Below are 27,810 nucleotides of genomic sequence, written 5' to 3' on the forward strand. Positions count from 1 at the left end.
AAATTTTAGGTAAAATTCATTATTCATTGTAGATTTTAAAAAGAACAAAGCTCTTGGACTAGGGAGAGAAGAGATTTTTCTTAACTTTCTAAAAAAGATTTTCTACTGGAAATATATAGCATATATGATACTTAATGAAAAAATATCAGATAAATAATGATAAAACATTCTCCTTAAAGTAAAGAAGAAATAAGAGATGCTTGCTTTCACCTCTACTATTCAACACTATTCTAGAAGACCTAGCTAACACAGTTTGAAAGAGGAGAAGAGAAATGAAAGAAATGAAGAAGTATTAATATTAGAAATAATAGAACAAATGGTCATTAATTGCTGAAAATAAGATCATATATCTAGAAAATCCATGAGAATCAATTGGCAAACTATTAAAACTAAAATGAGAGTTTAGCACAGTGACTAAACATAATATCAATATATAAACATCAATATCTTTCCAGTGAAAACCAATTAGAAAATGTCATGAATAAAGGGTCTAATTTATACCAGCAACAAGATTATAAAACAACTCAGAATAAACCTAATAAAACATGTAATGATTTTACATGGCAATATCTATTAAAAGTTACTGAATGGCATAATAGCATACTAATAAATGGGGGAGAATGTCATTGGATGGGAAGGCTCAGGATTTTATAGATGTAAATATTCCCAGATTAATGTATGAAGTTGGCACAATTAAGTTCGCAAACTCATCCTAGCAAAAGTGCTATATACCTCATTGCTGAATATCACTATGGTCACCTTCGATGTACTCCCCTTGGGAAGCTATGCCTGATGCCAGCGCCTAGTCCACCCTTCAAAACAATTTTAGAACTCTTTCTGGAATGGCCATCAGAGCTGTCATCGTATTACTCTCCATATCCCGAATGTCATCAAAATGTCTTCCTTTCAATATTTCCTTTATCTACGTGTAAAGAAAAAAGTCATTGGGGACCAGATCAGGTGAGTAAGGAGGATGTTCCAATACAGGTATTTGTTTACTGGCTAAAAACTCCCTCAGAGACAGTGCCATGTGAGCTGGTGCATTGTCGTGATGCAAGAGCCATGAATTGTTGGCGAAAAGTTCAGTTTGTTTTTGTCTAACATTTTCATGCAGCCTTTTCAGCACTTCCAAACAGTAAACTTGGTTAATTGTTTGTCCAGTTGGTACAAATTCATAACGAATAATCCCTCTGATACTACAAAAGGTTAGCAACATCGTTGCAACAAGTTCTTGAACTTAATTGTCAGACCTTGTATAAATTCAATGCAATTCAAACAAAATTCCAAAAGGATACCAGAAGAAACTTGACTGAAATTCATTTGGAAAAGAAAATAGGCAGGAATTGACAAGGACATTTAAAAAAAAAAAAGAAAATAAGTGATGACTATCCATATTTGATATCAAATATTGTATAAACTTATAATAAAACAGTGTGGATACAGTTTAGGAATATAATAGTGGATATAATAGAATAGAATTCTGAAATAGACCATTTTTAAAAATTAGAATTTAGCTAATTGGTGGGATCACTGCACAAAATATAAAAATGTCTGACCACTATGTTGTATACCTGAAATTAATATAAAATAATATTGAATGTCAACTGTAACAGAAAAAAATAATAAATAATTTTTAAAAATTGGAAGTTAGCACATGATAAATGTGACATTTAAAATCAATGGAAAATGATGGACTTTTCAGTAAAATATATTTTGGGACAAAAAAAATAATTTAATACAGTTAGTTCTTTTACCGTAATCTAAATTCCAGATGGACTGAAGAAATGAACATAAAAATATCTCCTTAAGTCTTAGACTAAAATACAAGAGCATTAAGCTTTCATAAGCAAGATACTTAAGTAAACCTAGAAGCTACAATGTGAAACACTGACAAATTCAACAACATAAAATAAATTAAAAAGTAGAACAAACAAACAAAACTCCCTGAAAGTAACAACAACAAACAACTCATTTAAAGATAGGTCTCACACTGGTGGCCCATACATGCAAGATACTTTGTCATGCACAGAGCTTTAAATATTTTTTTGAATGTTCCTACCCTTAGGTGGGCATTATCGCATTATTTCTTAGTGTCTTCCACATGGTAAGCATCTTTTCTGGCCCTTGTAATTGTTTGAGTTTGTGACCTGTGACCCAAAATGAAAAGACAAAGACAGAATGGAAAAATATTTTCAATATATTAAAAGACAAATGGTTAACATCCATAACATAGCAGCTGCTCTACAAATCATTAAGAAAAGTGACACACAACTCAGAAAAATGCACAGAGCTATGAATAAGCAATTCATTGAAGAAATACTGATGGCCAATAAGCATATGAAAAGTAGCTCTTTCTTACTAGTATTCAGGAAAATGAAAAACGAAACAAAAATCGGGGTTTATTTTTTCCATAACGTTGGCAAAAAATTTAAAAAGATTAATAATGTATCTTAGATAGATATTAATAAGTAGTACTGATTGGGGTGAGGGAAATTGATACTCTGACACACTACTGGTAGGAATGTAGATCCATATTGGCCATTCTGTTGGATAATTTGGCACTATTATATAAAATTTTAAAATGCACATTGTACTTTGATGCAGCAAATTCACTTATAAAAATGCTTGCACATCTGCACAAGGAGACGTATACAAGGATGTTTATAGTTTTAAAAGATTGTAAACCTAACGGTCCATGTGTAGTGGAAAGATTAAATAAACTATTGTACCTCACTGCTATGAAATACTACTCTGCAGCTGTAAACAAAATTAGATAGACCTATCTGTACTGACATAGACAGATCTCCAAGGCATATTTTTAGATGAAAAGAGAAGGTACCATAAAAATATGTAGAGTAAGATCCAGTTTTTGTAAACAACAGCAACAGTAAAAAAAACAAAAACAAATTCTATGTATGTGTTTGCATATGCACAGGAAAAAATCTGGGAGGATATACACAAAACTGTTCAAAACTGTTAGCATTGGGGTTATCTCTGGTGAGTGGTATAGAATGGAGAGTGATGGTGAAGAGTGGCTTTCATTTTTACTTTATACACTTCTGTATGGTTGGTATTTTTATTTTTATTGATACATAATTGGTTGACATTTTATGATGAGAATGTATTCATGTATTACTTGAGTAATCAAAAAATATTTATAAAAGAATAAAGGGAATTGATTTAAAAGCTTTTCATATTCCTTCCCACTGGGAGATGAGAGTGCATATGGGAGAGATAGGAAGTACAGGAAGAGAGAGTATAGCAAGGTAAGATAATTCTAAGTACCCTGGCACCATAGGAGGTCTAACAATTAAGTTTGCGAACTTGTTGCAACAATGTTGCTAACCTTTTTTGATATCAGAGTGATTATTCATTATGAATTTGTACTAAATGGACAAACAGTTAACCAAGTTTACTGTTTGGAAGTGCTGAGAAGATTGTGTGAAAAAGTTAGATGACCTGCACTTTTCGCAACAGTACATGTCTCTTCCATCACAATAATGCCTCAGCTCACATGGCACTGTCTACGAAGGAGTTTTTAGCCGGTAAACAAATACGTGTATTGGGACACCCTCCCTAGTCACCTGATCTGGCCCCCAATGACTTCTTTCTTTACCCGCAGATAAAGGAAATATTGAAACGAAGACATTTTGATGACATTCAGAATATGATGGCCATTCCAGAAAAAGAATGCCAAATAGCTTTGAAGCATGGACTAGGCACTAGCATCAGTGCATAGCTTTTCAAGGGGAGTACATTGAAGGTGACTGTACTGATATTCAGCAATGAGGTGTGTATCACTTTTTCTAGGATGAGTTTGCAAACGCAATTGTCCGTCCTCATATATATATATATATATATATATATATATATATATATAATATCCTCATATATATATATATCCTCATATATATACTCATACATATATATATCCGCATATATATATATCCTCATATATATATCCTCATATATATATATAATAATATACATATATATATTATATATATACATGTATATTTTTTGTTAAAGTCAAAGATACTGCAAGAAGTTTATTTAGGATTTGGATCAGTCAAAATTCAGTCAAGAGTGCAGTTTTACGGTATAAGAAATTTATGATGAGAATTGGGCCTCTTACAATTGCAGGAGGAACATATTGCAGGAGGGAAATAAAGGTCTGAAACAAAGAGTTCAGAGATAACTAGAAAGGTCACTAATGAACTCTGGAGCAGGAGAAAGAGTGGCAACTTGCAAGGAAATCTGAAAGCTAGGTATGTCAGGTTGCAAGAGTTGGGGTGTGAAGGGGGATGATATAGAATACTATGGTAGGCTATTGACTTTGTATAGTTACACTGCCTCTGTGAGGATGCAGTGAAGAATCTGGTGGTGAGCCTGGGGTAGGGAAGAAAAACTGGAGATGGAACAGGAAAACAGGAGGACAAATTGGAATCTACACACATCTGTGTCTGTCTCTTGCTGCTTCTATAACAAAGATGGCATTTTTAAAAAATTTATTGCGGTAGTGACGTCCCCAGAAGGAAATATTTCTCTGCTGGCAACAGTATTTAAAGATTAGGTGCTGACAAAAATTAACGGAGGAGGTGTCGGAGGTTAGCAGACTGGCTCATCTCACAGCTGCTGTAACAGGAACTGTCTGCACAAAAATTTGGTTCAAATATTTCACTGCCGGGTGATTGTGCTTACGTAGCACAATTGATTAGACCTTTCAGAGGCTGGAGGCTTTGAGACAGAGTGGATTGCTGAAAAGTGGTTGCTTTGCGAATATTGCAGCAGGTAAAGTCATATAAATATTCAGAGTTGACGTCATAGGAATAGCAGCAGCGGGGCGCACTTTCTGAGTTCTCCTCCCAGGTCTTATTACAAATGGGACAAATAACCCATCAAAGAATTCTTTGCTCATCACGCAGAACAGCTAAGAGACTCGTGGAAGGATTACTTGAAGGTTCCCTAATTGGGCGAGCAGGGGAAAAAGGAAGGGAGCTGAGTGAAAATGCTCGGTCCTGTGGCAGAATCCCGGCCGGCAGCGGCAACTAAAACTGCGGTGGCACCCACAGTTACAAAGACCCACGGGATCCCAGGGCGGAACAGAGAACACAAAAATCGGGAGGGGCCAGATTAAGAGGCACAAGATTCAACATATCCAGAGGCCAACTCCAGACCAAACCAGAGTACTACCGGGTTTGACCTACAAGTCACACACCCAGAGAGAATTCTCTGTAGGCACAAGAGCCCATGGAGGCCAAACTACATTTAAGTGGTCAACCCTCACGCAGCAGAACACCCTGCGGTGGGCAGAGTCAAGTCTCACAACGAGTCAGCCTAGGAGTTCACCCCACCTATTCACAAGCAAAAAGCAATTAAAGATCTTCTTGAACAGGACAATATACACAACACAAGAGTCACCTTTGGAGCACACACAGAGGAAAAGACGAAGTAGTGCAAGTCACATATAAAGGACACATAAGATAACCTAGCAAGAACTAAGAACTCTAGGGGATCTACCTAATACATCAAAGCAAACACAGAGAGTCAGCCAGAATGGGGAAACAAAGATACACGTCCCAAATAAAAGAACAGAAGAAACCTCCACAACTGGAACCAAATGAAGCAGAGATAACCAACCTTTCAGAGACAGAGTTCAGAACACTGGTGATAAGAATGTTTAAGGAGCTTAGAGAAGACATAAAGAAGGATGTAGAAAACATAACGAACAACCAGTTAGAACTAAAGAACACAATTACTGAAATTAAGAACTCACTTGAAGGAATTACCAGCAAGTTAGATGAAGCAGAGGATCGAATCAGCGACTTAGAAGACAAGTTAGCAGAGATCACCCAAACAGAACAACAGAAAGAAAAAAGAATAAAAAACAATGAGGATGGCTTAAGAGACCTCTGGGATAACATCAAGTGAAACAACATGCGCATCGTAGGAATACCAGAAGGTGAAGAGAGGAAGCAAGGGATTGAGAACATATTTGAAGTAATAATGTCCGAAAACTTCCCCAACCTGAAGAAGGAAACCAACATACAAGCCCAGGAAGTGCAGAGAGTTCCAACCAGGATAAACTCAAACAGGTCCACACCAAGACACATTATAGTTAAAATGGCAAAGCTTAAAGACAAAGAGAGAATCCTAAAAGCAGCAAGAGAAGGACAGAGGGTTACATACAAGGGAACTCCCATAAGACTATCAAATGACTTTTCTACAGAAACATTGAAGGCCAGGAGGGAGTGGCAGGAGATACTCAAAGTGATGGAAAACAGAGGCATACAACCTAGATTGCTTTATCCAGCAAGGCTGTCATTTAAAGTTGATGGAGAGATAAAGACCTTTCCAGAAAAAAATAAGCTAAAGGAATTTATTACCACCAAGCCAGCATTGCAAGAAATACTAAAAGGACTTCTGTAAATAGAAGAAAGATCAAAACAATCTAACCACAAATTAAAAAATGGCAATAACTATGTACCTATCAATAATCACTTTAAATGTAAATGGATTAAATGCTCTAATCAAGAGACATAGGGTGGCCAAGTGCATAAGAAAAAAAGACCCTTGTATATACTGTATACAAGAGACTCACCTCAGAACAAAAGACACACACAGGATGAAAGTGAAGGGTTGGAGTAAGATATTTCATGCAAATGGAAATGAGAAAAAAGCTGGAGTTGCAATACTTATATCTGACAAAATAGACTTTAAAATGAAGAGCATATTAAAAGATAAAGATGGGCACAATATAATAATAAAGAGATCAATCCGACAAGAGGACATAACCCGAGTAAACATCTATGCACCCAATATAGGAGCGCCTAAATATATAAAACAGGTACTGACTGACATAAAGACAGAGATCAACAGTAACACTATCATAGTAGGGGACTTCAACACACCTCTGACAACAAGGGACAGGTCTTCCAGACAGAAAATCAGTATGGAAACAACAGCCTTAAATGATACATTGGACCACTTGGATTTAATCGATATTTTCACAGCATTTCACCCCAATGCTGCAAAATACACGTTTTTCTCAAGCGCACATGGAACATTTTCCAAAATAGACCATATGTCAGGCCACAAAACAAGTCTTGATAAATTTAAGAAAATTGAAATCATACCAATTGTCTTCTCTGATCACAGTGCTATAAAATTAGAAATGAACTACAGGAAAAAAACTGAAAGACACACCAATTCATGGAGGCTGAATAACTTATTACTAAATAATGAATGGACCAAGCAGGAGATCAAGGAAGAAATCAAAAGATATCCCGAGACAAACGAAAATGAAAACACGACGACCCAAAATCTATGGGATGCAGCGAAAGCAGTCCTCAGAGGGAAATTCATAGCTTTGCAGGCCTACCTAAAGAAACAAGAAACATCACTACTCAACAGTTAATCTTCACACTTAAGGGATCTGGAAAAAGAACAGCAAAATAAGCCCAAAGGGAGCACAAGAAAGGAGATAATAAAGATCAGAGCAGAAATAAATGAAATAGAAACCAGAAAAACAATACATAAGATCAATGAATCCAAGAGTTGGTTCTTAGAGAAGATAAACAAAATTGACAAACATTTAGCCAGACTCGTTAAAAAAAAGAGAAAGAGGACGCAAATTAATAAAATCAGAAATGAAAGAGGAGAAGTGACAACAGACACTGCAGACATACAAAAAAAAATTAAGAAATTTCTATGAGCAACTATATGCCAACAAATTTCACAATCTGGAAGAAATGGACAATTTTCTAGAGGCGTACAACCTTCCAAGGCTAACTCAAGAAGAAACAGAAAACCTGAATAGACTGATTACCACCACGGAAATTGAATCAGTAAACAAAATCTCCCAACAAACAAAAGCCCTGGACCAGATGGCTTTACAGGTGAATTTTACAAAACGGTCAAAAAAGAATTATCACTTATTCTCCTCAAGCTCTTCCAAATAATTCAGAAGGAGGGAAGGCTCCCAAACACTTTTTACGAAGCCACTATCACCCTGATCTCAAAATCAGACAAAGACACCACAAAAAAAGAAAACTACAGACCTATATCGCTAATGAACATAGATGCAAAAATCCTCAACAAAATATTAGTGAACAGAATTCAGCAATACATTAAAAAGATCATATACTACGATCAAGTAGGATTCATCCCTGGTATGCAAGGGTGGTTCAACATCCGCAAATCAATTAATGTGATACACCACATTAACAAAATGAAAAATAAAAATCACATGATCATATCAATAGATGCAGAAAAAGCATTTGATAAAATCCAACAGCCATTTATGATAAACCCTTAAGAAAGTGGGAATAGAGGGATCATATCTCAACATAATAAAGGCCATATATGACAAACCCACAGCTCACATCATACTCAATGGGGAAAAGCTAAAACCATTCCCCTTAAGATCAGGAACAAGGCTAGGTTGCCCAATTTCTCCACTTCTATTCAACATAGTGCTGGAAGTTCTAGCCACAGGAATCAGAGAAGAAAAAGAACTAAAAGGCATCCAAATTGGTAAGGAGGAAGTAAAATTATCATTATATGCAGATGATATGATACTATATATAGAGAACCCTAAGGACTCCACCAAGAAGCTATTAGAGCTGATGGATGAATTTAGTAAAGTAGCAGGATACAAAATTAATATTCAGAAATCAGTTGCATTTGTATATACCAATAATAAAACATCAGAAGGAGAAATTAAAAAAACAATCCAATTTACAATTTCTCCAAAGAGTATAAAATACCTGGGAATAAATTTAACCAAAGAAGTAAAAGATCTGTACTCAGAAAATTATAAGATACTGAAGAAAGAAATGAAAGAAGATATAAATAGATGGAAACACATATCATGTTCAATTAATATAGTTAAAATGTCCATACTGCCTAAGTCAATTTACATATTCAACGCAATTCCTATCAAACTACCAATGACATTTTTCACAAAAATAGAACATATAATCCTAAAATTTATATGGGACCATAAAAGACCCCGAATAGCCTCAGGAGTCTTGAGAAATAAGAACAAAGAGGGAGGTATGACAATACTTGACTTCAAATTATATTACAAGGCTACAGTATTCAAAACAGCATAGTACTGGCATAAAAACAGACACTTAGATCAATGGAAGAGAATAGAGAGTCCAGAAATAAATCCGTGCCCATATGGCCATTTAATCTACGACAATGGAAGAAAGAATGTACAATGGGGTAAAGACAGTCTATTCAATAAATGGTGCTGGGAAACCTGGACAGACACATGCAAAAAAATGAAGCTGGACCACCTCGTTACACCATATACAAGAATAACTTCAAAATAGCTTAGAGACTTAAATGTAAGATCTGAAACCATAAAATACCTAGAAGAAAATATAGGAAGAAACTTCACAGACATTACCCGGAGTAAGATTTTTACTGATATATCCCCTCACGCAAGGGAAGTAGAGGCAAAATAAACATGTGGGATTACATCAAACTAAAAAGTTTTTTCACAGCAAAGGAAACCATCAATAAAACAAAAAGGGATCCTACTGAATGGGAAAATATATTTGCCAATGATATATCTGATAAGGGATTAATATCACAAATCTATAAAAAACTCACTCAAATCAACTCCAAAAAAACAAACGACCCAATTAAAAAATGGGCAGAGGACTTGAAGAGACATTTTTCTAAAAAGGACATACAGATGGCAAACAGACATATGAAGAAATGCTCAACCTCACTAACCATCAGAGAAATGCAAATAAAAACCACAATGAGATGCCACTTCACCCCATTGAAAATGGCTATCATCAATAAATCAACAAACAACAAGTGCTGGCACGGATGTGGAGAAAAGGGAACGCTTGTGCACTGTTGGTGGGATTGCAGATTGGTGCAGCCACTATGGAAAACAGTATGGAGGTATCTCAAAACTCTGAAAATGGAACTGCTCTATGTTTCAGTAATTCCACTCCTAGGTATCTATCCGGAGAAATCCAAAACTTCAATTCAAAAATCTTTATGCACTCCTATGTTTATTGCAGCACTATACACAATAGCCAAGACATGGAAACAACCGAAATGCCCATCAGTAGATGACTGGATTAAGAAAATGTGGTACATTTATACAATGGAGTATTACGCAGCCATAAAGAAGAAAGAAATCTTACCATTTGCAACAATATGGATGGACCTAGAGAACATTATGTTAAGTGAAATAAGTCAGATAGAGAAAGACAAATACCATATGATCGCACTTATATGTGGAATCTAAAGAAAAGAATAAGTGAATGAACTAATCAGAAACAGTTTTGGAGACAGAGGAAAAACTAAGGGTTGCTAGATGGGTGGGGGGTTGGGGGTAAGGGGGGAGGTGAGGGGATTAGAAAACAGTCAGTAACCACAAGATGGCCACGGGGTTTTGAAAATTAATCTGGGGAACGTAATCAATAATGTTGTAAAGATTTTGTAGGGTATCCGATGGACACGTGTCCCATTTGGGAGACCACCTCAGGGAAGATGTAGATGCCTGATCACTGCACTGTACACCTGAAGCTAAACAGTAATGAATGCCAACTATGATATTATATATATATATATATATATATATATATATATGTGTGTGTGTGTGTGTGTGTGTGTGTGTGTGTATGTGTGTGTGTGTGTGTATGTATATATATATATATGTACACACTTACAAGAGGCGGAGTACAGCATTGGGAGTGGAGACAGTGGAAATGGGATGGCTTGGTGCGATGTCAGAGAGATAGTGGATGGGGGGAGAGGGGTTCACAGTGTAAGGGATATAAATGAGAAACGTCTAAGTATTACTTTGTCTTGTGCACCTGAAACTAATAAAAAAAATTATTCCTAAAACTCTTCAGTTATAGGGAAATTAAACAAGTGTATGATAGCATTTTACATAGCCATTAAAAAGGTTTTAAAAGAAAAAAAAATTATTGCGGTGACAATTGTTAGTGAAATTACATAGATTTCAGGTGTACAATACTGTATTACATCATCTGTAAATCCCATTGTGTGTTAACTACCCAGAGTCGGTTCTCCTTCCATCACCATATATTTGATCCCCCTTACCCTCATCTCCCACCCCCCAACCCCTTTCCCTATGGCAACAACTAAACTATTGTCTGTGTCTATTAGTTTTTGTTTCTTATTTGTTTGTCTTGTTCTTTTGTTGTCTTTGGTTTATATACCACATATCAGTGAAATCATATGGTTCTCTGCATTTTCTGTCTGACTTATTTCGCTTAGCATTATACTCTCAAGATCCATCCTTGTTGTCACAAATGTTCCTATATCATCTATTCTTACGTCCGAATCGTATTCCATTGTGTATATATACCACTAGTTCTTTACCCATTCATCTATCGAAGGACGTTTTGGTTGTTTCAATGTCTTGGCCACCGTAAACAAAGCTGCATTGAACATTGGAGCACACGTGTCTTTATGAATAAATGTTTTCAGATTTTTTGGGTAGATACCCAGGAGAGGGATTGCTGGGTCGTATGGTAATTCTATGGTAATTTTTTCAGGAACCTCCACACTGCCTTCCATAATGGCTGCACCAGTCTGCATTCTCACCAACAGTGTATGAGGGTTCCTTTTTCTCCACAGCCTCTCCAACACTTGTTACTATTTGTCTTGTTGATGATAGCCATTCTGACTGGGGTGAGGTGATATCTCATTTTTATTTGCATTTCTCTGATGATTGGTGATGTTGAGCATTTTTTCATATGTTTATTTGCCATTTGTATATCCTCTTTGGAGCAATGTCTCTTCAGGTCCTCTGCCCATTTTTTAATTGGGTTGTTTGCGTTTTTCGTTGTTGAGTTTCATGAGTTCCTTGTATATTTTGGATATTAGCCCCTTATCGGAGGCACTGTTTGCAAAAATCTTCTTCCATTCAGTTGGTTGCCTCTTTATTTTGTGGATGGTTTCTCTTGCTGTGCAGACGCTTTTAAGTTTCATATAGTCCCATTCATTTATTTTAGCTTTTACTTCCATTGACTTTGGAGTCAAATTCATAAAATGCTCTTTCAACCCAAGGTTCATAAGTTTAGTACCTATGTTTTATTCTATGCAGTTTATTGTGTCAGGTCTTATGCTTAAGTCTTTGATACATTTTGAATTAATTTTGGTATGTGGTGACAGATAGCAATCCAGTTTCATTCTTTTCCATGTGGTTATCCAATTCTCCCAACACCATTCATTGAAGAGGCTGTTTTTTCTCCATTGTATGTTTTTAGCTTCTTTGTCAAAAATTATCTGTCCATATTTATGTGGTTTTATATCTTGATTTTCAATTCTATTCCATTGGTCTATGCGTCTGTTTCTCTGCCAATACCATGCTATTTTGATTATCGTAGCCCTGTAGTACAAGCTAAAGTCAGGGAGTGTGATACCTCCAGTATTGTTCTTTTTTCTTAAGATTGCTTTGGCTATTCGGAGTCTTTTGTGCTTCCAAACAAATCTGATGATTTTTTGTTTTATTTCTTAGAAAAATGCCATTGGGATTTTGATAGGGATTGCATTAAATCTGTATATTGCTTTGGGTAATATGGCCATTTTAACTATGTTGATTCTTCCAATCCATGAGCACGGAATGTCTTTCCATTTCTTTGTGTCTTCTTCAATTTCTTTCAAAAATGTCTTATAGTTTTCAGCATATAGATCCTTCACATCCTTGGTTAAGTTCATTCCTAGGTATTTTATTATTTTTGCTGCAATTGCAAAAGCAATTGTTTTTTGTATTTCTTTTTCTGTGATTTCTTTGTTAGTATACAGGAATGCAATGGACTTTTGTACGTTGATTTTGTAGCCAGCAACTTTACTGTATTCGTTGAGTGTTTCTAATAGCTTTTTAGTGGATTCTTTAGGGTTTTCTACATATAGCATCATGTCATCTGCAAAGAGTGATAATTTCACTTCTTCATTCCCAATGTGGAAGCCTTTTATTTCTTTCTATTGCCTGATGCTCTGGCAAGGACTTCCAACACTATGTTGAAAAGCAGAGGTGATAGGGGACAGCCCTGTCGTGTTCCTGAACGTAGAATAAAGGGGTTCAGTTTTTCACCATTAATTATGAGACTAGGTGAAGGCTTGTCATATATGGCCTTTATTATGTTAAGGTATTTTCCTTCTATATCTGTTTTATTAAGTGTTTTAGTCATAAATGAATGTTGTATCTTGTCAAATGCTTTTTCTGCATCAATTGATATAATCATATGATTTTTTCCTTTATTTTGTTTATGTGATGTATCACATTGAGGGATTTGCCGATGTTGAACCATCCTTGTGCCCCGGGGGTGAACCCCATGTGGTCGTGATGAATGATCTTTTTAATGCATTGTTGTATTCGATTTGCTAGAATTTTGTTTAGGATTTTTGCATCTGTATTCATCAGAGATATTGGTCTGCAGTTTTCTTTTTTTGTGTTGTCCTTACCAGGTTTTGGTATCAGGGTAATATTGGCCTCATAAAATGAGTTAGGGAGTACTGTCTCTTCTTCAATTTTTTTGAAGAGTTTGAGCAGGATTGGTATTAGGTCCTCTTTGAAGGTTTGGTAGAATTCACTAGTGAAGCCATCTGGTCCCGGACTTTTGCTTTTGGGAAGGTTTTGGATGACTGATTCAATTCCATTACTGGTGATCGGTCTGTTTTGATTTTCCAGTTCTTCAGGGTTCAGCCTTGGAAGGCTATATGTTTCTAGGAACTTGTCCATTTCTTCTAGGTTATTGAATTTGGTGGCGTATACTCCTTCATAGTATTCTTGGATGATCCTTTGTATTTCTGTGGTGTCCATTATGACTTCCCCTTTTTCATTTCTGATTTTGTTAATTAGTGTCATCTCTCTTTTTATCTTAGTGAGTCTAGCAAAGGGTTTGTCAATTTTGTTAATCTTTTATAAGAACCTGCTCTTTGTCTCATTAATTTTTTCTATTGTCTGTTTCTTCTCTATTTCATTTAGTTCTGCTCTGATTTTTGTTATTTCCTTTCTTCTGCTGACCTTGGGTTTCACTTGTTCTTCTTTTTCTAGTTCTTTAAGGTGTAACATGAGGTTATTTATTTGAGATTTTTCTTGTTTCTTGAGATAGGCCTGTAATGATATAAATTTCCCTCTTAAAACTGTTTTCGCTGCATTCCAAAAATTTTGGTAGGATGTATTTTCATTGTCATTTGCTTCTATGTATCTTTTGATCTCTCCTCTAATTTCTTCTTGGATCCAGTCGTTCTTTAAAAATATGTTGTTTAATCTCCATGTATTTGTGTTTTTTCCTACTTTCTTTTTGCAATTGATACCCAATTTCAAAGCCTTGTGATCAGAGAATATGCTTGGTACGATATCATCTTCTTAAATTTTCTGAGGCTTTTTTTATGTACCAATATATGGTCTATCCTTGAGAATGTTCCATGTACACTAGGAAAGAATGTATAGTCTGATGTTTTAGGATGTGTCAATTGTATGTCAATTATGTCCATTTATGTCCAATTATGTCTATATATGTCAATTATGTCCATTTCATCTAATGTGTTATTTAGCGGTGCTATTTCGTTGTTTATTTCCTGTTTGGATGATCTATCCATAGCTGTCAATGATGTATTTAAGTCCCCTAGTATAATTGTGTTTTGGTCAATTTCTCCCTTTAGTTCTGTTAGTAGTTGCTTGGTATATTTCGGTGCTCCCTGATTAGGGCATAAATGTTGATGACTGTTATGTCTTCTTGTTGTATATATAGTCCCCTTTACCTTTATGAAATGTCCATCTTTTTCTCTTGTTATCTTTTTCACCCTGAAGTCTGTTTCATCTGATATCATTATGGCTACACCTGATTTTCTCTGGGTACCATTTGCTTGGAGTGTCAATTTCCACCCTTTCACTTTGAGTCTATGCTTGTCCTTGTAGCTGAGATGTGTCTCTTGTAGACAGCATATGGTTGGGTTTAGTTTTTTGATCCAATCTGCTACTCTGTGCCTTTTTATTGGTGAGTTCAGTCCATTTACAGTTAGGGTGATTATTGATATGTGAGGATTTTCTTTCATTCTATCTTTAGCTTTCTGATAAGGGTGTGCTTCAATTGTTTCTTTGCCTTTATGTTGTTGTCTATTATTTCTGTGTGGTGGTATTCTATGGTGTTTCCCTTTGTCTCTTCTTTTATTACAGTATATATTTCAGTCCTGGATTTTTTTTTGAGCTGTTACTCTTAAGTTTATGTAAAAGAAAGTTTGATATTTAGAGTATTCCATTTTCTTCAGCACGCTTACTTTCTCAATTCCCATATTCCGGTTCAGCCTTTACTCTCCCCCTTTTTATGTTTTGGTTGCCACAAAATGTCCCTGTTGATGGTGGTCGAATAGCCTCCTTTAGTACTTCTTGTAGTGCAGGACGTTGTGTTAGAAAATTCCCTCAGCTTCTGTATGTCTGGAAAGGTCTTTATTCCTCCTTCATATCTAAAGGATATCTTTGCTGGATATGTTATTCTTGGCTCATAATTTCTCTCTTTCAATAGTTTGAATATTTGGTTCCACTCCCTCCTGGCTTGTAGAGTTTCTGCTGAAAAATCTGATGATAATCTTAAGGGCTTTCCTTTGTAGGTTACCGTCTTCTTTTCCCTGGCTACCTTGAGGATTCTTTCTTTGTCGTTGATTTTAGACAGCTTCAATACAATGTGCCTTTGAGAAGGCTTGTTGGGATTGAGGTAATTAGGTGTTCTATTTGCTTCTTGTATTTGAGGATCCAGTTCTGTCTACAAGTTTGGGAAGTTCTCATCAACAATTTGTTTGAATATATTCTCTGTTCCCTTCTCTCTTTCTTCTCTTTCTGGTATGCCCATTATTCTTATATTGCTCTTTCTAATAGAGTCAGAAAGTTCTTGTAGAGTTCTTTCATTTCTTTTAAGTCTCAAGTCTGTTTCTTCTTCCATCTGTGTAATTTCCAGGTTTCTATCTTTGATGTCACTGATTCTTCCCTCCATCTGGTCAACTCTACTATCTAAGCTGGTTATTTCATTCTTAATTTCTTCTATTGAGTTCTTCATCTCCAGAAATTCTATTTTTTTTTAAATTTCAATCTCTTTCGTAATATGCTCATGTTGTTCTTTGATTGTGTTTCTGAGTTCATTAAGCTGCGTTTCTGTGTTTTACTGCACCTTGTTGAGCTTTTCGACAACTGCAATCTTGAATTCTCTGTTATTTAAGCCACATATTTCCTTATCTTTATGTTTCTTTTCTGGAGACTTTTCACTTTCTTTCTGAGCTGTCTTGTTGTCTTGGTTATTCATGGCAATTACTGATTTATTATTTCTCTTCCTAGACATCTACAGGAGTGGCTTCTGCAACAGGTTGATAGGAAGTGGTCTTTCTTTTGTTTTCCAGCATTTGTTGGTAGAATGTTTTATTTTCTTTCCGACGGCAGTCTTTTTTTTCTCTCTCACATGGTAGTGCTATGTTTTCTCTGCAGTATTCCAGCTTCTCACAAAATGGGGGGATTCCCTGGGAGATGGGCTTCTCCTCTGTTAATAGTTCGCTTGGGTCACAGGGCGCAGTATCCGTGTGGGTATGCGGAGAGCTTTTGAAGTTCCAAAGCTCTTCCTGCACCAGATTCAGAGCCCGTATGTTTCAGCAGTTCTGTTTACTCCTGCAGGGATCCTCCCAGATAGGTGGGGTCAAGGGCGGGGTGAGTTGTGAGAGGTGGCCCATAGCAATGGCAGCGACCACCACCACAGCCGGTCCTGCTTCCACAGCTCCCTCCCCTTTGCCGGAACTAGTTGGGCTGCGAATCTGTGTCTGCGGTCCACAGTTCTTAGAACAGCAAATATTCTGTTCCTTTTATCTGAGACTGCTACTGTTCCGCTTCTAGCACTGGGCAGGTGGGGCAGGGCGAGCTCTGGGAGGGTAGGGAGGGTGCGGCTAGTCTCAGTGCCTAAGGCTTCCGTTCTCTGCTCGGCAGTGAAGGCTTAAACCACCATTTTCAGCCTTCTTCCCTCAGTCTTTTCTCTGAGGTTTCTGCCGTGAGCATTGGATTCAGCCGTGTCATATGCTGCCCCCTGAACCCTGTGGGCCATAAGCGGAGCCCTAACAGTCCGACTTCTTCCCTCTCCCACAGCTGCGGTAGTTCCAGGATGCAGCGAGCTTAGAGCACTGAGCTAGGTCTGCGTCCTGAACTCGAGCGGCTCCGTCTCCGCACTTCTCCCTTCCCTCCTCCCCCGCTCGTGCGATTCACCCACCTTTAGGTGAATTCAGTAGTGGGCCTCTTCGTCTTGCCTGTCTGCTGTGCAGGGAGTCCTTTGTGGAGTTATTGTTGTTTGATTAGTTGTAAATTCCAGGGTAGCTTTACAGAAGCTTACCTCATACCTCCATTTTTTCCAGATCAAAAAATACAGATGGCATTTTTAATGTAATGGCTGCTGCTTTACTCCTGCCTCCGAAATCTCTCACAATCTCACTTTTGGCCATCTCTAAACAAACACCATACAGGGAAGAGGATTCTGGGAAGTTAGTTCCAAGTATCCCCAAGCTGACAAGAGAACAAACTAGCAACAATAATTAGTCAATAATCACTAAAAGATAATAGAGGCATTACATACGCTGAAAAATATGAGTGTATTCGCACTAAGGTTGGAGCAGAAAAAACTCTCTTCATTTTGTAGCCCTCTTTGAACTCGGCCAGTTGTTAAGACCTTTTGGTTTTGCTTTTTGAATGACTATCTGGACTGCAGAGTTGTTTCTAGAGGTGAAGGATTAGCAGGAAGTGATCCATATCAGTAATTCATTCATGTCATTCAGTCATTCAGTGAATATTTATTAGAGTCCCTACTATGTGATTGCTGCTGTGCTGGTGCTGGTGCTGGGGATAGAGTGAGTAAAACTAAACATGGTCTCTGCCCTTGTATAGTTCCCATGTGTGGTTGAATCACAAACATGTGGGTATACAATTATAAGCTGATGTAAAAATTGCAAATTTGATAAAGGCTATGAATAAATATGTTATGATAGGGTATGGGGGAGATTTGAGCAGTGAAGGAAGATTTGAGCTATGGTTTCATTTTTTTTTTTTTAGTTACGGTTGACATTCAATATTATTTATATTAGTTTCAGGTGTACAGCTTAGTGGTTAGACAATTATATAATTTTTGCAGTGATCTTCCAATTAGTCTAGTACCCACCTGGCACTATACATAGTTGTTGCAACATTATTGACTATATCCCCTATGCTGTACTTTACATCCCTGTGATGACTGAAGGGCAAGTTAGAGGTAACCGGATGATAGAAAAATACTCATGGTAATAGTAGGAAATAAAGCATAGGGGGTGTGTAATTTTCCATGGAAGAGTGATGGCATGGATCTTCACTGAATAGAGGCTGACAATGAGGAGAAACTGGGTATTTGTGATAGCTGATAACTGCAGTTCAATGGGAGTTTGTATTCAATGGATCTCTAGGCTGCCCATTAACTTGGCAACTAGGTTTTGTTTGATTGGTGATTGTGCTTTCTAGACCAGGAATTAGCTGGGAGTGAGAGTTTCCTAACTACAGTTCCATGGGAACTCAGAATATCTCCCTCTCCTGTGACTGGGGATTGAGATGTAGGTCAAAATCCAATTATTTCAGTTTCAAGCAGACCAAGCTTTTTTGGTGGATGTAGCATGTAGCTGTCCCCCGCACCCCACCCGGTGGAGCACCTAGAAAGTATGCGCTAGCAAAGCTCCTCTTCTACTATTAAGTTGGGGAGGTCTTAGGGGGCAAGTGAAGGACCCCCAGCTGCAACTTTAACTTCACAACCAATCTGCAGGTTCTTGATTCTGGATGGGTGACAGAGATGATAGAAACTGTGGGCTCTGGGTAAGATGCTATTAAACTCTCAGTATCTGATAGGGAGTCTGGATGAAGTATAGATTGGGATCCATGGAGCCACGGCAAGAGTGGAGTTCATTACCAAAAATGTCAGCAGAGTTTATAATTGTGCAGGAGAGCCAAGTTTGCAAAGTTAGGAGAGGAGTATTCTGATGGTCACCAAATGCCCAGAGTCGGGTATGGAGATCTGTGCACAGATACAGGAACCTGGGACCTATGCAATGATACTAAGTATCAGAATAGTAGCAGTGGTGGTGGTGATCATGTCTGTGAAAACTGTCTAGAAAGACAGAGGCTTTCTGCTAGCAGGTCTTTCATCTTTGGAGGGGAGGTCAGGTGTTTATAGAACATCCATTTAGAAATGTTTTTGCTGCTCCATGTGTCTGCAAACTCTTGTTTGCTGGTTTGTGACAAGATAAGAAACTTGAGCTAGACTGTAAATCAACTATTTCACTGTGCATACTGTTTAGTTCAGCTGATTTATTTATTTATTTTTTTTTTGATGGAAAGAACTTCTCAAGGAAGGAAGTGGTATGTTGATATGCATCATTCTGGCCAAGCTCCTTAACTCATAGCTGACCAGCACTTTGAATAGCTCTAGAGATAGCTCTGCACTAGCGTGAAATCTCAGAGTCATCAACATATTTGCAGTGCTTGAAACTATGGAGTACATAAGACTGCCCAGGGAGCATACAAAGAATGAGAAGAGGCGACAGCCAAGAAAAGGACCCAGAAAAATATCAATCTTTTTTTATAGTTAATGTACTGAGCATTTACTGTGCTAAGCACTTTACATGCATTGGTTCATTCAATCTTCATGATAACCCTAGGAGGTAGGTATGATTATTCCCGTTTTAAATAAACCAATGCTTCTGTTTATTGATATTCTTCACCCAATTCCAATGTGTGTGGGTTTTTCCACACCACTAAGGAATTCTGCAGTGCTAGCTAAGTGTCCTACAATTCAACTCAATTGTAGAGATAGCATCAGATCCCACAGGTTAAGGGATCACTCCCACAAGATGGCCCTCCCTCCCATTTAGACACCAATCAAAAGTCCAGGTTGTCACCGGTGCTTCTGGCCCTCCAGCTATAGATCAGAGGTTCCAACAGCCCCCTCTTTGAGTTCAATTAATTTTCTAGAGAGGCTTACAGAACTCAGAGAAATATTTTACTTACTAGATTATTACTGGTTTATTATAAAATGATAACTTCAGTGTGCATCTTGAGAAAGATGATACCTATCAAAAAGGGCTCTTGATGGCTGACTGGGCTCACACTTAAAAGCAGAACGTAGCAGCTATTTCTAAACAGGGGCCTCTCACGCAAACTGTACTTCAGGGAGAAGCCTGCCCTGAAATGCCTGCCTGCACTGTGTTCCTGTCATCTGAGCAAGCCCTTGTAAATGAGTTCCTGGAATTGTATTTCAACCAATAGCGCTGAGGCTTTCCCAGTCCAATTGGTGCTACACAGCTATATCCCATCAGCATTTTCACCCATCAATCAGAGTGGCTCCATTCTGACCATTGAAGACTGTGCCTTTTGGGCCAATCAAACTGCGATGATTTGGAGTTGTCATTTGCATGAGAACAGACTAAGCGGGGACTTCTGTCTATATACGTCAGCTCCCCTCTGGGTCGGAGAGTGTGCTTTCCCTTTTCACCGAACACTGAAGATTGCATTTCCCTGGCTGTAGCTGAAACACTGAAGACTAAATACCGAAGACCTCTCACCAGACCAGAGCTGAGAAAAGCAGGCAGAGCAGGGTGGAGCAGACTGGAATGGAGGAAAGCAGGCAGAACAGAGCAGAGCAGAACAGAGATGCCTAGCTGGAGAGGGGCCTTGCCTCAGGGCTGCCTCACAGCTGTGTTGTTCCACAGCCATGCTATCTCTTAATTGAGTCCTAACACTATTGAGGTGTTCTAACAGCTGTGCTGTATCATAATTGAGTTATTTGCACCGAATAAAGTTTTCTTCTTCACCGCACCCCAAGCTGGGGATACCTGTTTGCACTGAATTGGCACTAGACCAAAGACCATCTGTTGACATCAGCAACAGCCAAAAGGAAGAGATGGATAGGGAAAGGGCATGAGTTTCCATGCTCTCCCCCAGTGCACCAGTCTCCCAGCACCTCCAAAATGTTCACAACTGAAAAGCTCTCCAAACCCCATCCTTTGTGGATTTTTATGGAGGCTTCATTACATAGGTATGATTGATTAATTCATTGACCATTGGGGATTGATCCACCATCCAGCCCCTGCCCCCCCCCCCCCATGGTCATGGGTGTAAACCTGGTTGGTTCTCCTGCCAATCAGCCCCCATCCTCAGGTGGGGGTTTAAAAGTCACCTCATTAACATAACAAGAGACCTTTGTCACCCTTAGCAGTTAGAAAATTCCAAGGGTTTTAGGAATTCTCACCCAGAAATGGGACAAACACCAAATCTATATTTCCCATTATAAATCACAGTATCAGAGTCACAAAGCCAGTAAATGGGGCAACTGGAATCTAACCAAGCTCTCTGACTTCAGAACCTAGGCTCTTAGTTGCTAAGATCTGCCAGGGACCTGGCTGGAAGGAGGGACCTGTTAAAAAAAAAAAGGCCAAAATGGAGTCACTTTTGCTAAGCCATATCACAAAAGCAAAACTTAATAACTAACTGTAATTGCAGTTTTAACCTCTGCCAGGAGTAGAATTTAAACCAGTCTGGAACTTTCAGGTCAATACTGGTGAGGCAATCTGCATGATAAAAAACGCTTTGCCATCCTCTTCCTCCCCCAAAGTAGGTGACCAGGCCTAAAAAGAACCCTTTCTTTTCTTTGGTGAATAACACTCCTGCCACACTCTTCTGCATGTAAAAACTTTCCATTTTGTACAACCTGGTCTGGTGACCTTCTAGTTGCTAGATGGGATGCTATCCCATTCATGAATTGCTTAATAAAGTTGATTAAGTCTTCAAATTTACTCAGTTGAATTTCGTTCTTTAACAGACCCCATGGCTTCTTATCAGCAGCTATCCCTGAGAAAGACAGTGTTAAGGGGCAGAATCAGATGGGGCTCCAAAATGGCTCACTGGATCAGAGAGATCCAAAAACAAAGAACGGGGAGTTGGAATGGGCTCATGGGAGGCAGTGTCTGTCATGTACCAGAGGTAGTTGCTAATATACGTAGTGGGCTTTTTGGTTTGTTGTTGTCGGTTTGTCGTGCAAATTCTCTTGATTTGCTTTTATGGTGTATGGTGCATGGCAGAGTGCCCTGGCTTAAAGGGCCAGATGTGGAACTGATGGTTCCTGGATGTTTAAAATATTTTGATCAAGTCAAACTGGCTTGGTTGGAATGTTGTGAGATTATCCACTTGCTGCAGGGCATAGCAAAAATCTTCTGAGATATGGGAACTGCTGAGAACCTGAGCTGGGAGAGACCTGAGTATTCTCCAGCATTAGGGTACGTTGTAATCTTTATTCTTTAAATGGACTGAGGAGGATTTGACTCTTATGAAACTGGAACAAGGTGGGAAGTCTCCTCAAGAGGTTGGGCTTCTGAAAGAGCACTCTGCCACCCTTTGCTATCTCAGCAGGCAAGAGGGCATGAGATGAGGACGAAACTGTCACAGGAACCAGGTGCCTTTCTGTGAGCCCAAAACAACAGGCAGCACGCCTGACTTTCTCCAAAGAGGAGAGAAACTGTCTTAATTCACAGCTAATAACTTTGGTTCAGACAAAGTGAATAACTCATCTCTATTTTCTTCAAAAAAGTACAACTACATGATGCTGTATTATAGATTAATTCATTGTCTCTCACCACTCCTCACCTGCTGTATCCCCTAAACCAGGGGTGTCCAAACTTTTTTCAACGTTTTTTACCAAGGGCCATATGCGGTAAAATATACAAACAGCCGGGCTACTCACTCGAGGTGAAGTCCATATTGCCTCACCTGGTTTATTTAAGTAAACTAAATATATTTTTGGAATTTGCTGCGGGCCAATTAACAATGGATTGCGGACCGCAGTTGGCCCGCAGGCCGCAGTTTTGACACCCCTGCCCTAAACAGTTCATGGTGGCAGGGATTTAATCTTGTATGTCACTATAGCACTATGCCTAGAACAGTGCCTGACACATTGTAGGTCTTCAATAACTGTCTGTTAAATAAATGAAGAAAAAGAGAAATGGGTCTTGGAGGAGGGAGGACAGGGACCCAGAGCCAGATACTTATGAGAAACAAAGGATAGTTGTTAAAAACAGACTCTGGCACTAGACTGCCTGGTTTCAAATCCCATCTCTGCCACTTATTAACTAGGAGACCTTGGGCAAGTTGTTTAACTTGTGCCTCAATTTTCTTATCTGGAAATGGGGATAATAGTATCTATCACAGAGTTGTTGATAGGATTGAATGAGCTAATAGGTATAAACACTTAGAATAGTGCCTGGCACATAGTAAAAGCAATATAAATGTTTGCTACAATAATAACTAGTATTATTTTGGAAAGGTTAGTGCAAAAAACTCCAAAGTACATAGAAGGAGACAGGTTAACACTCTCCAAGCAGTTGCTATACTCCAGGCACTCTGCTCATGAGTTACTTGCACTACTTCATTGAATCCTCACTACAACCTCGTGAGGTAGATAGCATTATTATCCCATGTGACAGATAAGGACACTGCATCCTAACTCGTGCAGAGTTGAAACTGAAACACTGTACTGCATCCAAGCTCTTCCCACTCTAAAGTACCAACTTTAAGTTCCAAATCATAGGGAAGTGCTATAGCTCTTTTCACTTAGAATTTTATTCTCAGCCCCTAGCAAATAGTTGGCACCCAAAAATAGTCGATGCATTTGACGCAATGGTGAATAAAACCATGCTTCTAAGAGCAACAGAAAGGAAAATTTCAACCAACGACTAGGGAAGAAACTAGGAATGCTATGGAGGCTGCTAGTCTGAAGTAGGACCAGAGCAGACCTGAGTGGGTAATCCAAGTGTGTCTGCACTGGAATGAGGATGGCCCTGTTACAGTGCCCATCAGAAGCCAATTTGGGTTGCTGTCTCTGGCTGGATGTTACAATTATGTTTTTAAATTAGAAAGAAAAACATAAGTATATGAAATATATTCTCTTTTTTTGGTGATTTAACTTTTTTTTAATTAAAGTTTATTGGGGTGACAATTGTTAGTAAAGTTACATAGATTTCAGGTGTACAATTCTGTATTACATCATCTATAAATCCCATTGTGTGTTCACCACCCGGAGACAGTTCTCCTTCCATCACCATATATTTGATCCCCCTTTACCCTCATCTACCACCCCTTTTTCCCCTTACCTTCTGGTAACCACTAAACTATTGTCTGTGTCTATGAGTTTTTTTTTTGTTTTTTTTTTAATGGTTTTTTTTTTTTTTTTTTTTTTTTAATTTATTGGGGTGACAATTGTTAGTAAAGTTACATAGATTTCAGGTGTACAATTCTGTAGTACATCATCTATAAATCCCATTGTGTGTTCACCACCCAGAGTCAGTTCTCCTTCCATCACTATATATTTGATCCCCCTTACCCTCATCTCCCACCCCCCACCTCCCTTACCCTCTGGTAACCACTAAACTATTGTCTGTGTCTATGAGTTTTTGTTTCTCATTTCTTTGTCTTGTTTTTTTGTTGTTTTTGGTTTATATACCACATATCAGTGAAATCATATGGTTCTCTGCTTTTTCTGTCTGACTTATTTCGCTTAGCATTATATTCTCAAGATCAATCCATGTTGTCACAAATGGTCCTATTTCATCTTTTCTTACCGCCGAATAGTATTTCATTGTGTATATATACCACAACTTCTTTATCCATTCATCTATCGAAGGACATTTTGGTTGTTTCCATGTCTTGGCCACTGTAAATAAAGCTGCAATGAACATTGGAGCACACGTGTCTTTATGAATAAATGTTTTCAGAATTTTTGGGTAGATACCTAGGAGTGGGATTGATGGGTCATACCGTAATTCTATTTGTAATTTTTTCAGGAACCTCCACACTGCTTTTCACAACGGCTGCACCAGGCTGCATTCCCACTAACAGTGTATGGGGGTTCATTTTCCTCCACAGCCTCTCCAACACTTGTTATTATTTGTCTTGTTGATGATAGCCATTCTGACTGGGGTGAGGTGATATCTCATTCTGGTTTTTATTTGCATTACTCTGATGATTGGTGATGTTGAGCATTTTTTCATATGTCTATTTGCCATTTATATGTCCTTCTTTGGAGAAATGTCTCTTCAGGTCCTCTGCCCATTTTTCAATAGGGTTATTTGTTTTTTTCTTGATGAGTTGCATGAGTTCCTTGTATGTTTTGGATATTAACCCCTTATCAGAGGCACTGATTGCAAAAATCTTCTCCCATTCAGTTGGGTTGCTTGCCTCTTTATTTTGTCGATGGTTTCTTTTGCTGGGCAGAAGCTTTGCAGTTTGATATAGTCCCATTCATTTATTTTAGCTTTTACTTCCCTTGCTTTTGGAGTCAAATTCATAAAGTGTTCTTTGAACCCGAGGTCCATAAGTTTAGTACCTATGTTTTCTTCTATGCAGTTTATTATGTCAGGTCTTATGCTTAAGTCTTTGATCCATTTTGATTTAATTTTGGTACATGTTGACAGATAGCACTCCAGTTTCATTCTTTTGCACGAGGCTTTCCAATTCTCCCAGCACCATTTATTGAAGAGGCTGTCTTTTCCTCATTGTATGTTTTTTGCTTCTTTGTCAAAAATTATCTGTCCATATTTATGATGGTTTATTTCTGGGGTCTCAGTTCTATTCTATAGGTCTCCATGTCTGTTTTTCTGCCAATATCATGCTGTTTTGATTATTATTGCTCTGTAGTACAAGCTAAAGTCAGAGAGTGTGATAACTCCAGCATTGTTCTTTTTTCTTAAGATTGCTTTGGCTATTCAGGGTCTTTTGTGGTTCCAAACAAATCTGATGATTTTTTTCTTCTATTGCTTTAAAAAATGCCATTGGGATTTTGATGGGGATTGCATTAAATCTGTATATTGCTTTGGGTAATATGGTCATTTTAACTGTGTTAATTCTTCCAATCCATGAGCACAAAATGTTTTTCCATTTCTTTGTGTCTTCTTCAATTTCTTTTAAAACATCTTGTAGTTTTCAGCATATAGATCCTTCACATCCTTGCTTAAGTTTATCCCTATGTATTTTATTCTTTTTTACTGCAATTGAAAAAGGAATTGGTTTTTATTTTTTTGATTTCTTTTCCTGAGATTTCATTGTTAGTATATAGGAATGCAATGGATTTTTCTACACTGATTTTGTAGCCGGCCACATTACTCTATTTGTTGATTGTTCCTAATAGAGTTTTCGTGGAGTCTTTAAGGTTTTCTATACACAGTATCATGTCATCTGCAAAGAGTGACAATGTAACTTCTTCATTCCCAATGTGGATGCATTTGATTTCTTTCTCTTGCCTGATTGCTCTGGCAAGGACTTCCAACACTATGTTGAAAAGCAGAGGTGATAGGGGACAGCCCTGTCGTGTTCCTGAACGTAGAGCAAAGGGCTTCAGTTTTTCACCATTAATTATGAGATTAGCTGAGGATTTGTCATATATGGCCTTTGTTATGTTAAGGTATTTTCCTTCTATACCTATTTTATTAAGTGTTTGAATCATAAATGGATGTTGTATCTTGTCAAATGATTTTTCTGCATCAATTGATATAATCATATGATTTCTATCCTTTATTTTGTTTATGTGATGTATCACATTGATGGATTAGTGGATGTTGAACCATCCTTGGGGCCCGGGGATGAACCCCACTTGGTCGTGATGAATAATCATTTTAATGCATTGTTGTATTCGATTTGCTAGAATTTTGTTTAGGATTTTTGCATCTGTATTCATCAGAGACATTGGTCTGTAGTTTTCTTTTTTTGTGCTGTCCTTACCAGGTTTTGGTATCAGGGTAATATTGGCCTCGTAAAGTGAGTTAGGGAGTACTGTCTATTCTTCAGTTTTTTGGAAGAGTTTGAGCAGAATTGGTATTAGATCCTCTTTGAAGGTTTGGTAGAATTCACTAGTGAAGCCATCTGGTCCCGGACTTTTGCTTTTGGGAAGGTTTTGGATGACTGATTCAATTTCCTTACTGGTGATCGGTCTGTTTAGAATTTCCAGTTCTTCATGGTTTAGCCTAGGAAGGCTATATGTTTCTAAGCACTTGTCCATTTCTTCTAGGTTATTGAATTTGGTGGCATATAGTCCTTCATAGTATTCTTGGATGATCCTTTGTATTTCTGTGGTGTCCATTATGACTTCCCCTTTTTCATTTCTGATTTTGTTAATTAGTGTCATCTCTCTTTTTATCTTAGTGAGTCTAGCAAAGGGTTTGTCAATTTTGTTAATCTTTTATAAGAACCTGCTCTTTGTCTCATTAATTTTTTTCTATTGTCTTTTTGTTCTCTATTTCATTTAGTTCTGCTCTGATTTTTGTTATTTCCTTTCTTCTGCTGACCTCGGGTTTCACTTGTTCTTCTTTTTCTAGTTCTTTAAGGTGTAACATGAGGTTATTTATTTGAGATTTTTCTTGTTTCTTGAGATAGGCCTGTACTGATATAAATCTCCCTCTTAAAATTGCTTTCACTGCATCCCAAAAATCTTGGTAGGATGTATTTTCATTGTCAGTTGTTTCTATGTATCTTTTGATCGCTCTTCTAATTTCTTCTTTGACCCAGTCGTTCTTTAAAAGTATGTTGTTTAATCTCCATGTATTTGTGTTTTTTCCTGCTTTCTTTTTGCAGTTGATGTCCAATTTCAAAGCCTTGTGATCAGAGAATATGCTTGGTGTGGTTTCAATATCCTTAAATTTCCTGAGGCTGATTTTATGTCCCAATATATTTTCTATCCTTGAGAGTGTCCCATGTACACTAGGAAAAAATGTATAGTCTGA

The sequence above is a fragment of the Rhinolophus ferrumequinum genome, chromosome X (assembly GCF_004115265.2).
Source record: "Rhinolophus ferrumequinum isolate MPI-CBG mRhiFer1 chromosome X, mRhiFer1_v1.p, whole genome shotgun sequence".
NCBI classification, from domain to species: domain Eukaryota; kingdom Metazoa; phylum Chordata; class Mammalia; order Chiroptera; family Rhinolophidae; genus Rhinolophus; species Rhinolophus ferrumequinum.